The 12,087-nt window shown below is 46.6% G+C and overlaps 1 protein-coding gene across 2 annotated transcripts in view; it reads right to left on the bottom strand.

Annotated features, from left to right (window-relative positions):
- Positions 1–12,087, bottom strand: part of PID1 (phosphotyrosine interaction domain containing 1) — a 203,542-nt gene that overhangs the window by 179,832 nt on the left and 11,623 nt on the right. The window contains exon 1 of one of the 2 annotated variants that reach the window (XM_036022750.1): positions 7,959–8,360. The exons of the other annotated variant lie outside the window; for it this stretch is intronic. The gene's annotated coding sequence lies outside the window, so the exon portion shown is untranslated. Of the gene's footprint in view, positions 1–7,958; positions 8,361–12,087 lie in introns of those variants that run through there. 2 annotated transcript variants of the gene reach the window in all.

Genomic DNA, 12,087 nt, shown 5'->3' with positions numbered 1-12,087 from the left:
TGCTTTCGATGACATCTCCATCCTCTTTTCTCAGCACCACTTCCAAGGGCCTCCTTATTTCACTGCTTTTAATTCATTTTCTATGCTGCCCCAGAATGATCTTTCTAGGACCACTGTATCTGAGTCCTCTGTCTGCTCTAATCCCCCAGTGGTTCCCTAACGCCTGAAAGATGAAGTTCATGCTCAGAAATGTCCCATACAAGTCCCTTCTGAACTGTGCCATGTCTACATTTTAGCTTCTCCATTCCTTCACCCCAGTCCCTCCCCCACCCTCCAGCCTCACATGGTGCACTCACTCTTGCTCACTCTTGTCTGGATGAGCCTGAATTCACAGCTCTATGCACATTCTTACTGATGCCTAAGGTCATCTTGTCTACCCAGAAAATGCCTATTCATAGGCATTTGAATAACTGACATCCTTGAATAACTGACATCCCCCTCCTCTGTAGAGGGTTCCTGTCTAGGACAGGGTTTGTAACTGTTTTTCACTGTGCTATAATGACACGTTTATATGCCTATTGCATTCTTAAGACTGAGCTCCCAGAAGACAAAGACAATGTTCAGCATAGTATCTGGCTCCTAGTAGGTGCTCAATAAACATGCGTTGAACTAATAAATAAATATGTAGCATTTGAGTATTAAAGCTCAGAGATGAAAAACAAGAGTGAAATAAAATATTTGCCTCCCAGCAGATAAACAAGGAACAAGTAGCCTTCGTGTAAAACCACAATCACCATTATCTGCATTTCTCCAATACCAAGAGGAATAAACATCTCTTCTCTTGACAATATCAAGGTCATAGCTATACTGGTCAAAGCCCAAACTGATAACTCTCAACTTTTCCTAGCTCAGACATTTTGGTTAGAATGTTTTCTTTTTACCTTATGAAAAGTACTTTAAAAAATCATACTTGGGTTTCTGTCAAGAGAAGGTTAATACTGGATAGTTTAATCACAAAATTCATGTTTGGCACCAGGTCTTGGCAGAAAGCCCCACGTGTTTTTTCTCTGGGACTAAATGACTCATTTCTAACACAAACATAAGAATAAAGCAAAAACCAGCATTGTGTAAACAAAATATGTTTCTTTGTAGTTCTCTACAGAAAATTAGTGCAACCTCATTTAACCACTATTTCCATTGAGACTTGGGGTTTTCATGTAAGGCAGAGCAACGGGGATTTCTTGGTAAGCACTCAGCATACCCTAAAAGCACCTCATACTCGGTAGCCTTTCTCCAGTCCCATTTCTGAGCAGTGGGGCATCACGTCTTCCACATACAGGACCAAGCATCCCTGAGTCCTATCCTCAGCCAAGCAACTGAAACCAGCTGAGAAAACTAGAACCGAGGATCAAGTCCGTCTGCAGGGAGGCCCCTCAGAGCTACCAAGCACGACTGTTTCATCCACAAATACGCACGACCCTCTCCCCCGAATTCCAACTCTGCAGACCACCTCAGAGAAATCTTTGATAAATCAATCCTTCAAAACCCTTTCATGTTTCTTCCTTTGAACTCAATTAAAATGATGTAACTACTCCCATGAAGGCTGCTTATCTTCTCTTCTTTTTGGTTTGTATTTTTTTATTTCCCAAATAAAGTGTTTATTACAAATGCAAAATATACGTTTTCATCCCTGTAATCTAAACACGTTGCCTAAGCAGCAAAAGCAATTCTCCATTCTTTTAAAGTTAAAACTATGCAGTCTTCCTTTCCCACTTCTCCTAAGAGCCTCACTTCCAGACCTGCTCTCTGAATTCCCATCCGAAGGTTCCTACACAGGCCCCCCCAACCAGTGCACCCCTTCTGGGGGCATCAGGTATGATACCCACTGTGGTTCAAGTCACTTTCACGCTCAAAGAAGTAATGACACCATCCTGAGAAACTTCAAAGCTCCGTACCCAGAAGTTTCAGGTGATGTAAAAGTACTGCTATTTGCTTTTCAATGGTCTAAGATCAAAATCCCACAAGTAGGTTTGTCCTGTAACAAAGCCCATCTCCCGCCAGCAGGCATGATTTTCTTTACACCTAAGAGAGCTGCTCAACCTAATGGTGGCTTTGGCACCTTCTCCTTGATCACATGCTTAGAAACCCACCTGTTGTTTAGCACCCCTTTGCATGACTAGGTGTCCCACACCACACTTTCTCTGGGTTGCTCAGAACACACAACCTCGTCAAGTTTCTCTCTTCCGAGCGGGGCCAAGATGAAATGATGTTTCCTGTAACACCTCAAGGCTCCCGGTAGCCACAGCTGTCTATCTGCTCTCAAGGGCAAGGGGAGGAAAGCGACTTTGTTTTCCTTTGCCTCACTTCTCTCATAAGCTTTCACCAACAGAAATAATCCTGGGGGTATGGAAATGCTACTCATTTTCATCAGAATGTATTTTTCACATCATATATACACTTTGACAAGTCCTTAACAATTCCTATCTCCTAGAGCCCAAAGGACAGGAAAATCAGCACCGGAGCCCTTGGTGGAGGGTGTACCAATGCTTTAATAAGCTGACTGCTAAACAATGTTTGAGCGTAATTTCCAGTTTACAAAACACTTTGACATATACGATCTCATTTCACACTCAGCAGAACTCTAGTATTAGACTCGTTTTACGACGTAGGGAAACTGAGGCGCAGGGTTGGCGGAAGGTACCCAAGGTCATACAGAGATGACCTCGTGAGGCTGGAACGGAATGAAAATTTCCTGATTCTTAGATCTGCCCTGTTCCTATTATTTCAGCATCACGCGGGCCAGGGGAGTATTTAAGTCATTCTTACTAGGCATCCCCCCTACAATTTGGCTTCAGTTTGTTTGCTCATTGGTTTCCTTTGATGTTTGTTTTGCAGACAAAACCATGGCAGGGAATTCTTCCGTTGATCCTAGAAAAATAAGTTATTTGCTCCTTTTTCTCCCAGAGGATCAAAATCAAAATTTGTGTGCGACAGCAATTCCTGATTCCCGTCGAAGCTAGTTGGAGTTTAAAGAGCTGAAACACTTCACTCATGGCAATTCCAAATACCATCCTTTATCGTCAAGGGATGAACAGTTATCTTTCAGAGTCCTGTTGGCCAGGGCACCAGTAATCAATACAATCCATCAGAGGCTTAGTATGCTCAAACTACAGAGCCCCCGGGTCATGAAATAACATTGGGATGGAAATTATGCAAGTATATACAATCTTTGTTCATATAACAGTAGAAAAATAAATACATCAAAGGAGACAACAGAACACCATGGATTATCCCTACAAGGTCCGTTTCAGAGTTCCCGGATTTCACCGCACAGACACACACACACACACACACACACATAATTGCGTGTTAAGCTCATTGCTTACATACCAGCCTCACGCTAGACGAGCTGGGAGTCCGCTCCTCTATTTATGTTGTGCTGTGGGCACACACACCCACTTATTATCTGTGGGACCGGACGCACCGCAAACCTTAGTGGCAATAAATAGCTCCAAAGGAAGAACCATCCACCGAACAAGTGAGAACAGGAGTGGATTCCAATAAGTACAAAGATTTGCTAAACAAAACTCCTCGGGCAGAAGGAGTTTCTTTTAAAAAAAACCTGCTCCGAATCCTTCAACTGAAGTAAAACGTTTCTGACAACTGGAAGTAGTTAAAACTTCCTATCTTCTGATCACTCCAAGTGCTTACCTCTGCACATCCGGTCTCCAGCTGGTTGTGTCAAGACAAGAACTCTCCCAGGGAAAACCCGTTCGCACAGTCTTTTCAGACCATTTTAGCAATTTGCAAAAGGCAGAAGGTTTGCTGGGATGGAGGAGAGGGGAGGGTACTTTTCCCCAAACCACAAACACGGACCTACCAACTCAAGAACAGAAACAGAATCCTGATCAAATTCTCCTCCAGGAAAACAGGGAGAAGAAAAAGATTCTTTTTGAAGGCCCAAGGATATCTATAGTTAATGTGTATATGGGACACACGAAATCCAAAGCTCAGAGAGGAACAAAAATTCAATGGTGATGATTTTTAGAAAGTACAGTGTGTCATTTAGGATTAGCTTCAGTTGCAAATGAAAGAAAAAGCAAAATAACAGTGGTTTAAAGAAAACAGGCATTTATTTCTTTCTCACCAAAAAAAAAAAAAAAAAAATGAAGTCTGGGTAAACAGCCCGGGGCTACTGCGGCAGCAGCTTCCTGGCTCCAAGGACCCACCGCCTAGCTTCCTGCCCCGCTGTCCTGGGCACAGGGCTCCCCCACGACGGGCTGGAGGAGTCTTTCACGCTCCACGTTTGCACTTCCACTCCCACCAAGACAGAGGAAGAGACACACAAGCAGGCCCCCTCCCTCTAAGATCCGACCTGCTTACATCCCACTGCCTACAACGAACTTGCTATACAGACACAACTACCTGCAACGGAACCTCAGAATAACAGAAAGTGGCATTTGCAATTGTGTAAAAACCAACATTCCCCAGCTCCAAAGACTTCAAGGCCCTGGGGTCCATGCAAGCGTCCAACATTTAAGAACTGCCTACTCCGGGCTCCGCGCTGGGTGCTGTACAGCACAACGAGGAGTGTGTCGAGCAGTCCAGGAACCCTCCGGCTTTCTTGCTGATGCCCAGCTGCCACTCGGCTGCTCTTGCATAAGGAAAAGCAACGTAAAAAGTTCCCCCATTGAAGACACCAGCATAATCAATGACCACAAAACAGACGTCGCTCTAAACAAGGCAGATTCTATATTTATTGTTTTAATTAATCATACTTTGTTATAAATAGCTCTGACTGTGGAAGTCTCTTGCATTCCTGAAATTAAGAGATACTATCCCCACCAGAAGCAGAAGATAGCTTGGGTACGAGAGAGATACAATGTCTGATATTTTCATTTAAATGTCAAGGAGACTCAGGACACGTCCCAAAGAGCTTAATATGGGCACATGGAACTGTGTTCATCCCCATTAACAGCTGGCTCCAGAGATAAATGCAGAGAGTGACTCGCCCTCTCTCTCTGTCTCTCTCTCCTTCTCCCTCTCTCTCTCTCTCAATACAAAAGTCAACCTCCACTCTTAGCATCCTTACTGATTTACAAAGGTATGTATGCCATACTACCTCTTGCTTTCCCTTCCACAGAAATTAAGAGAGATGGCAAATAATTATAAAATATCATTAGTTCACTGGAGCACCATCTAAACAAATACATTTAACAGGCTTGTATTGTGTTCCCAGCTTTATGCTCCCAGCATTGTGCCAAGTGCAATGAGACACGCAACGAGAAATAGAGACCCAGCCTCTTTCCTCTAGAGCTTAGAGACTTACAAGAAGCAAGTCCACAAATAATTCTAATAACCAGAACAACTAGAATGAGCTAAGTGGTATAATTGCAACATAAGAACAAAGCGTGGACACCCAGAAAAAAGGGGGTAACTGATGGCAACTGGATATCAGGAAAGGCAGAAAAGGGACAGTTTCATCCGCTGCGGCAGGACGAGGGTCCCCTGACCAGAGCGCGTGGGTGATGAAGAACATTTCAACTAAGGAAACAACACGGCAACAGCATCAAACGTCAAAACACAAGAGTGTGGACGATGGTCCAGGGTACATGAAAAGAGAGGCGACGAGGATAGCGTATGAGTGTGAACCCAAGCATCCAAGCAACTCCGTAGCACCTGATGAGGACACTTCTTCACTAACACTGACCGCAGCAGGGAGGAGAGAAAAGGTTCTGCCTAATCACCAACATTTTCATTCACTGGCTTTATTCCACACAACCGTCCCACAATTCAATGTGCAAAAGACTGCAGAAAGGAAAGGGGAAATCACAGGAGATGTAAGCGAAATAATATTTTCCCAAATAAGAAATTAGCCAAATAGCATCTGTCCAAATAAACATAAAAATTCTGAACTTCTGAACACTCAGGAGGCGACTTCTACTGGAACCACAGTGTCTCCCTCTTCAGTACTCCTGGCAACTCTCAACACAGGCCCTTGGACAAGACGCTTTTATTGAGAGATGGGCTGGAAAACCACGAGACCACAGCAGACCAGCAACAGCTGACCGCTCATGTCTAGGACCCTGCCGGTCTCCATGTAACTGCACCCAACCACGGGGAGAAGTCCCAAGGCCCTGAGACCAACAAACACACCCGCCGGGTCCGGGGTTGCCCCACTGTCCGCGTCTGCCCGCGCTGGAGATGACGCTGCAATGTCCTCCCAAGCAGCATGTGCCCAGGCGGCGTAGTCCTCGTCCCCGAGGTGTCAGAATCCTGCTTGGACAGGACTCGAGGGAAAGCTTTCACATCCCTCACCAAAAGGCCCTCGTCCTTCCCCACTCACAGCAGCTGAGGATGGGTGCTCCCACCCCCCCCCACCCCCACACACACAAAACAACAACCAACTTCATATTTCACTCGCTGAAACCTTCGCCAGCATGTGCACTTCCTGTAACCGCTTCCGTAGACCCACCTTATAATTTAGCTTGGCTCCTCACCCCCACCATGAAAGATCAATAAACATTTGTTGAAAGGAAAGCCTGGGAGAAAGGCACACAGGAAGAAGCACTGAGACAAATCCCAACCAAACTCAGTGTGGTTTTACCGCCCCGTGCGCAGCGCTAGTCAGACCTGCAGTGCCCGGCTCCTTCAAGAACCCTGGTCCCTCTTACACCCGAAAGGATGCTGACCCATGCATAGCAATTCTGTCCTAATTGAAGATATGCATGAAGTCCAAAAGCCACTATGAATCAATAATGAATTTAAATAAATATTTTATAATAAAACACATAGGATTTGAAATGTGGTTGGCACATTCGCAAAGTATATGTTCTTGGTGTATAGGACGTGTCACTATATGTAATGCATGTAGGATTCACAGATGTCTTGAAATAATCCCATGACCCTCCTGAGCTCCCAGGTCCATAGGTTAAGAATTATTACTCCCCCATAAGAGCACGTTAGTTGAGTCTAATCCACGGTCAGCACACCACCCCAGGACCCCAAGGATGGGAGCTATGACGGAACCACGAGCCTGCCTTCCACTCTGGACGACTTCAATCTAGTTTCACCTTTCTGAGGCAGGCTTCGGCTCCTATTTACAATGTGAAGCTTTAAAAAAAAACAAAAAATGTGTTAACACTTATGAAATTGTTATGCTACATAAAAATTCCCCTGAGTCTGAGATGCCCGTAGAAATGCAAGAGATGAGAAATAATTTGCTCTATCACACACGGTCCATTTACCAGTAGGCATTAGTAGCTTCAAAGCAAAGTTACCCGTCCCACTTAGAGAGGCCAGTGATTGAAACAAAAATAGATAAACAGTATCAGGCCCTTCAGATACCCAAAACAGGTGTCTGACATGTTCTAAGATAGACTTTCTCAAGTGCATGTTACAAGCAATCAACAACATAACAATTTCTCCCAGTCCTAGGATCGAAATGAACCCACTTGTTCTCCCATCCACAACCCAAGAAATGAGTTTTGACGACCATCTAATGCAACGATAAATGCTCTCTGAATCATAAAAAAAAAATATTTTAAAAAAGAATTTTTTAACAGACCCCAAAGCAATGGCTTTGAAGCAACAGGCAAATCTGTTTTTGTCCAATTCAGCTGGGACTTCCAGCCCACCAAGAGCCCACAGCTGCTGAGAAGAAGATGGGAGAGGAGAGGTGGTGATGGCCCCTTGGAAAAGCCATTTAAAAAGTGTCTACGGGCTCAGCGGTTAGCAAGAAAGTTCAAAGAAATTCAGGAATGGAAAGAACGTCACTCATTAATTGTGAGGAAGAAAGAAGGTAAAAAAAAAAAAAAGAAAAAGAAAAAAAACACAGATGTGGCCCCAAATCACAGAGGAAGCCTACCCTACATGTAGCGTTGAGCTCCTTGCAAATTAGGTGTTATGTCCAAAAGACTCCCTCCAAGTCGTCCTTGACCGCTCGCCCTTCGCCTGGGTACCCTGCCAACACACATCTCCCGCGGGGCGGCCCCTCTTCAACAAGGGTGTTCGATTACCTCGTGAAGAAAAACGCCAGTTCTCTGGGCCAGGGAGTCAAGAGATCAGCCTTGAGCCTGTGCTATTTACCATGGACACCGCTGCGAGACGGAAACACCAATCAGGAGGTTTTTAGACTCGATTCTTCATCCTCCAGACGGCCTCACGTCCAGACAAGGATTGGGCCGTGTCACGTAGCCAGTCTGTCAACAGCCTCAAACAGATCCCGGCTGCGCTCCGTGTGCGAATATTTCAGGGTAATATTTCAACGTTTCAGTGAAATATTGCAATGAAGTATTTCAATTATTTCAGTTTCCCCGAGAGGATTCCCACAGGGGAAATAGGAATTTGAATTTTCTTGGGTTGTACAACACTCGCCCAATTTTGCACTTTTGCAGAGCTGTTCATTTGCTACAACGCTTCGAGCTCCTAGAGAAAAGGTGGGGAGCGGGGGGAGCTGGCGGGGCGGGGGATGCCCAAGCTAACCGATGCCAGATGAACTTTCCTGGATCCAGAGAGCTTTGTTTCAAAGATTTCCGCCTTGCGTTAAGTTAAAGTGGCAAAGCAGGTCTTGAAGACTAACTGAGGAACTACATTCTCTCCCCAGAAGGTCAGGACTACCTGAGTTGGAGGTATTTCACTTTCTGGGCTAAAGAACCCACATTGTCCCAGAGTGAACTTGCGGAGCCATTCACATTTTTAACCCACAACTACAAATCCTTCTCAAGATCCAAGGCTCAGACAGCCCGACACTGTGTCCATTCGGCTATGCTGGCCAAAACGGCTGTTTGCATCCCCAAAACCATTTCTACCCCAGACTCAGAGACAAGAAGGATTCATTTTATAATGTGTACCGAAATTACTTTATTTACTTTGGATGCAGTGAAAGCATCATTACTTAAAATGACACTCTGCTTTTTCAGGACAGATATTTGGCAGGAAGGTGAGAGTGACATCCAAGTTATAAAAACCTTAAGATTTATAGCAGATGCCAAAGGAGGGCTACACCCTCATAAACAACGAAGACAAAAATCCTTCTCCAGCGATGGGCCAGAACATGCGAGCTGGGGGCCGGGACTATAGGATACTCAGGATTACTTTTGTTCGGTGGCGCTCACTGAAGCAAGGGTAGTGCCTTAGAAAGGCCAAGGAAAGGCATGTTTGCAGCCTCTCTTCTTCCCCCCAGTTACGCGCACACACACTTTTCACGAGCAAAGCAGACGCCTCAGGAGAGGCGCGTGCGTCCCTGGGTTTCCAGCTGGCCTCTGACAGGCCCCGCCAGCGCGACGCCCCCACTTTTCTCCCCACGTGCACTCTGCTCCGCACACGTCGCATCTTGTGGATCAGAGTCTGAAGCCGGCACAGCAACGGTTTGTGGAAACCTCCACCTGCAGAGCGATCGGAGCCTGTGGTTGCAAGCAGTGGCCACCAAGGCCGGCCCACTGGAGCAGCAGACATAAACAAACAAGGGCAGTGACGCTGGATGGAAAGGAGGGCACGAAGGCCACACTCAGGAAGGGCGGGATCAAGCAGCGCCTGGGTCCGTGCAGCAGGACGACAGAGCTCCTCAGACCATGGTGGTCACAATGGCCAGTTTGGGCTACTTCCAGCCTTTCTGTCACCCTGCTCAGGGTTCCCACTCGTGGGAAAAGCTGCCTGAGTGATGCCGACATGTGGGGCACACACTGACCCCTAGGCTAAAGGGGCACACATTGATTGACAGCCCCACCTTAACATGGAGTCTCCCCCGACTGCAGTGGGGGAAGAACAGTCCCCAAAAGCAATTATCAGGGTGCTGTTACCAGAAGATGGGAAATGAAGCTGGGCAGAAAACGAAAAACAAAAAACATTCTTCTAGTAGGCATACATTCCTCTAGTAGGTCACGAGAACTAAGGAACTCATCATGTTTCTTTTCTTACTTAGGCTGCTAGGAAGCTCAGAGCTAGAAGTTTCAAGCTCAGTTAGGGTGGCTATCCTTAGTGCAGGATTTTGGGCACAACTAAATCCCTCCCTTCCTGATACGACTGGTACTTGAAGGTTTCATTTCAGTCTTATTGTAATGCTTCAGTAAGTCTATATTTCATTTTCAAAACGTCAAAAGCCCTGGAATTTTTTTTGTTACTAACCCAAAACCAGCCTTTTCAGAACCATGTGAGCATCTAACATGTAACTGCATTTGCTGAACTTTTAGGTCGGCCAGGGCCTTTGCATGCAGCATTGTGTCTCCCTTCTTTTGCTCCTGCAGAGTGACACTTGGCCAGCAGTAACTAGTTCAGATGAATTTCTGGGAAGGTGCTATAGCAGGGAAAATCAGATTAGACTATATTGGGTTAGACAGAGGAATGGATAGACCTAACTCTGAGTCCAAGTATGGGGCGCAATACCACTTAGAATAGTTATCAATAAAGTTCATACACTTTTATTGGAAGGGGGTCAAATGGAAGAGCAATAGGCAACTTTGTCAAATCTATAGTCTGGGCAGCTAGGCTCAGTGGGCAAGCTGGGGAGGCGGGGGGCTGGGAAGCACACGGCCTAGGGCTTCAGGAACCAAGCAGACCGGTAGAGAGTGGGGGGTCCTGTGGGTTGATAGCTCAAGCCATTTTCTGGTTACTTTCCTTGTAAACTTCACGCGAAAATCAGAACCCCGTAACTCCGCAGGACGCGGGCGGAGTTAGGGAGGACGCTGGCATACCCGGGAAGGGAAGCAAGCGTGGCTGCAGACCAGCTCCCAGGACGATGAGGGGAACATCAGCAAAGTGCTCCTGAGTGTGTTTTGGGTGGAAACGGGAATGCTTAAATACAAAAGGGTGGCCACCATTACAGATGTCTCTCAGTTCTGGTTTCCTGAAATAGCATTTGAACGGTTCTTCGCAGGCTGATAGTCAGGGAGGATTAAAAACTACTCTCCACCCTCCAAACTGCCCCCCTTTTTGGAAGCAATCTGTTCCAATGTTTGGCAGTAACAACGCCTGAAATGAGCCAATACTCTAACAATGAGAAATTGTAGTTGCCTGGCGTGGGATATGAAGGAAACAGAGATTGGCATTTAGTGACAAGTTGGTGAAGCCTCCCACCTCTGCCTGGAAGCCCTCCCAGATGCTCAAGATCAGAAAACAGGATGGGGAACAGCATTGCCAACCCCCGGGGCATGACCTCCCAGGAGAGGAGAGATGGGGGTATCTCCCCCACTGCAGCCACTCAAACTCCAACACACGGTTCCTCCCAAAAAGGGGCCGCAGGCACTCAAGGTGGATTCCAGAGCTGCGCCTGGAGAGCAATGAACGGTGCTGGACAAATAAACTCAGTCACACAATTATTTATCGCCTTGGCCTTTAAGAGTCAGGAGGCCAAGAATCTGATCCGGAGTTCAACACTACGTGAACTTGGGATTCAGTTCCCCCATCAGCCAAGAGAAGGGCCTGACCTAGACTTGGGTCCCAGACCCAAGCACCCGGAGCACGTGGTGAATCAGCGAGATGCGCTCTGTCAGGCCTGGGACGAGCCGGACACCAGCTGGTCAGTGGTCACTACGTGAGAATCCGGCCCACACTGCTGCGACCCTCCCATTTTCGGAGAGAATCAGCAAGCCCAGATTGCCTTATAAATTCCTCTGATTTTTCAATCCTGGAGACTAATTTGTAAAGTTTTTATACACACAGAAAGGAGGCCAAGGAAAACATTTTTCTAAGCGAGAGCCAAACCTCAGGCACAGTTTGTCAACTTGAAGGAGTTCAGACTCTGCACCGAGGTGCCCCCGCCTGGGCGGAAGCTGCCGCACAAGGGACTGGGATTTTCCTGTCCCCCGAGTGGAAATTCACAGGCATGGCATCTTGACGGCTGTGAGACGTCCTGCCGTAAACCAGATGTGCTTTGTTCCACCTGGCGCTCCCCAAACTCACGTACAGACTGAACCCTTTGGGGCGAGACTACGTGAGCAGCTCGAGGAATGGGTGCCCCGTGGAACACACTTTGGGAAACAGCAAACCTCTCTCAGCCACCAGGTTCTAAAATGCTGTGCTGCATTTCACCTCCTTTACCCTTGGACTTGAGACGGGGGAGACACTAGCATCTACTCCTTCCCACAAATGGCCAGATACCTGACTGAGCACTTTGCATTCCTCATCTCAATTAACAGTCAGGAGATAAAT

Source organism: Phyllostomus discolor, chromosome 4 (assembly GCF_004126475.2).
Source record: "Phyllostomus discolor isolate MPI-MPIP mPhyDis1 chromosome 4, mPhyDis1.pri.v3, whole genome shotgun sequence".
In the NCBI taxonomy this organism is placed as follows: Eukaryota; Metazoa; Chordata; class Mammalia; order Chiroptera; family Phyllostomidae; genus Phyllostomus; species Phyllostomus discolor.
This window is presented reverse-complemented; position numbering and strand designations above follow the sequence as displayed.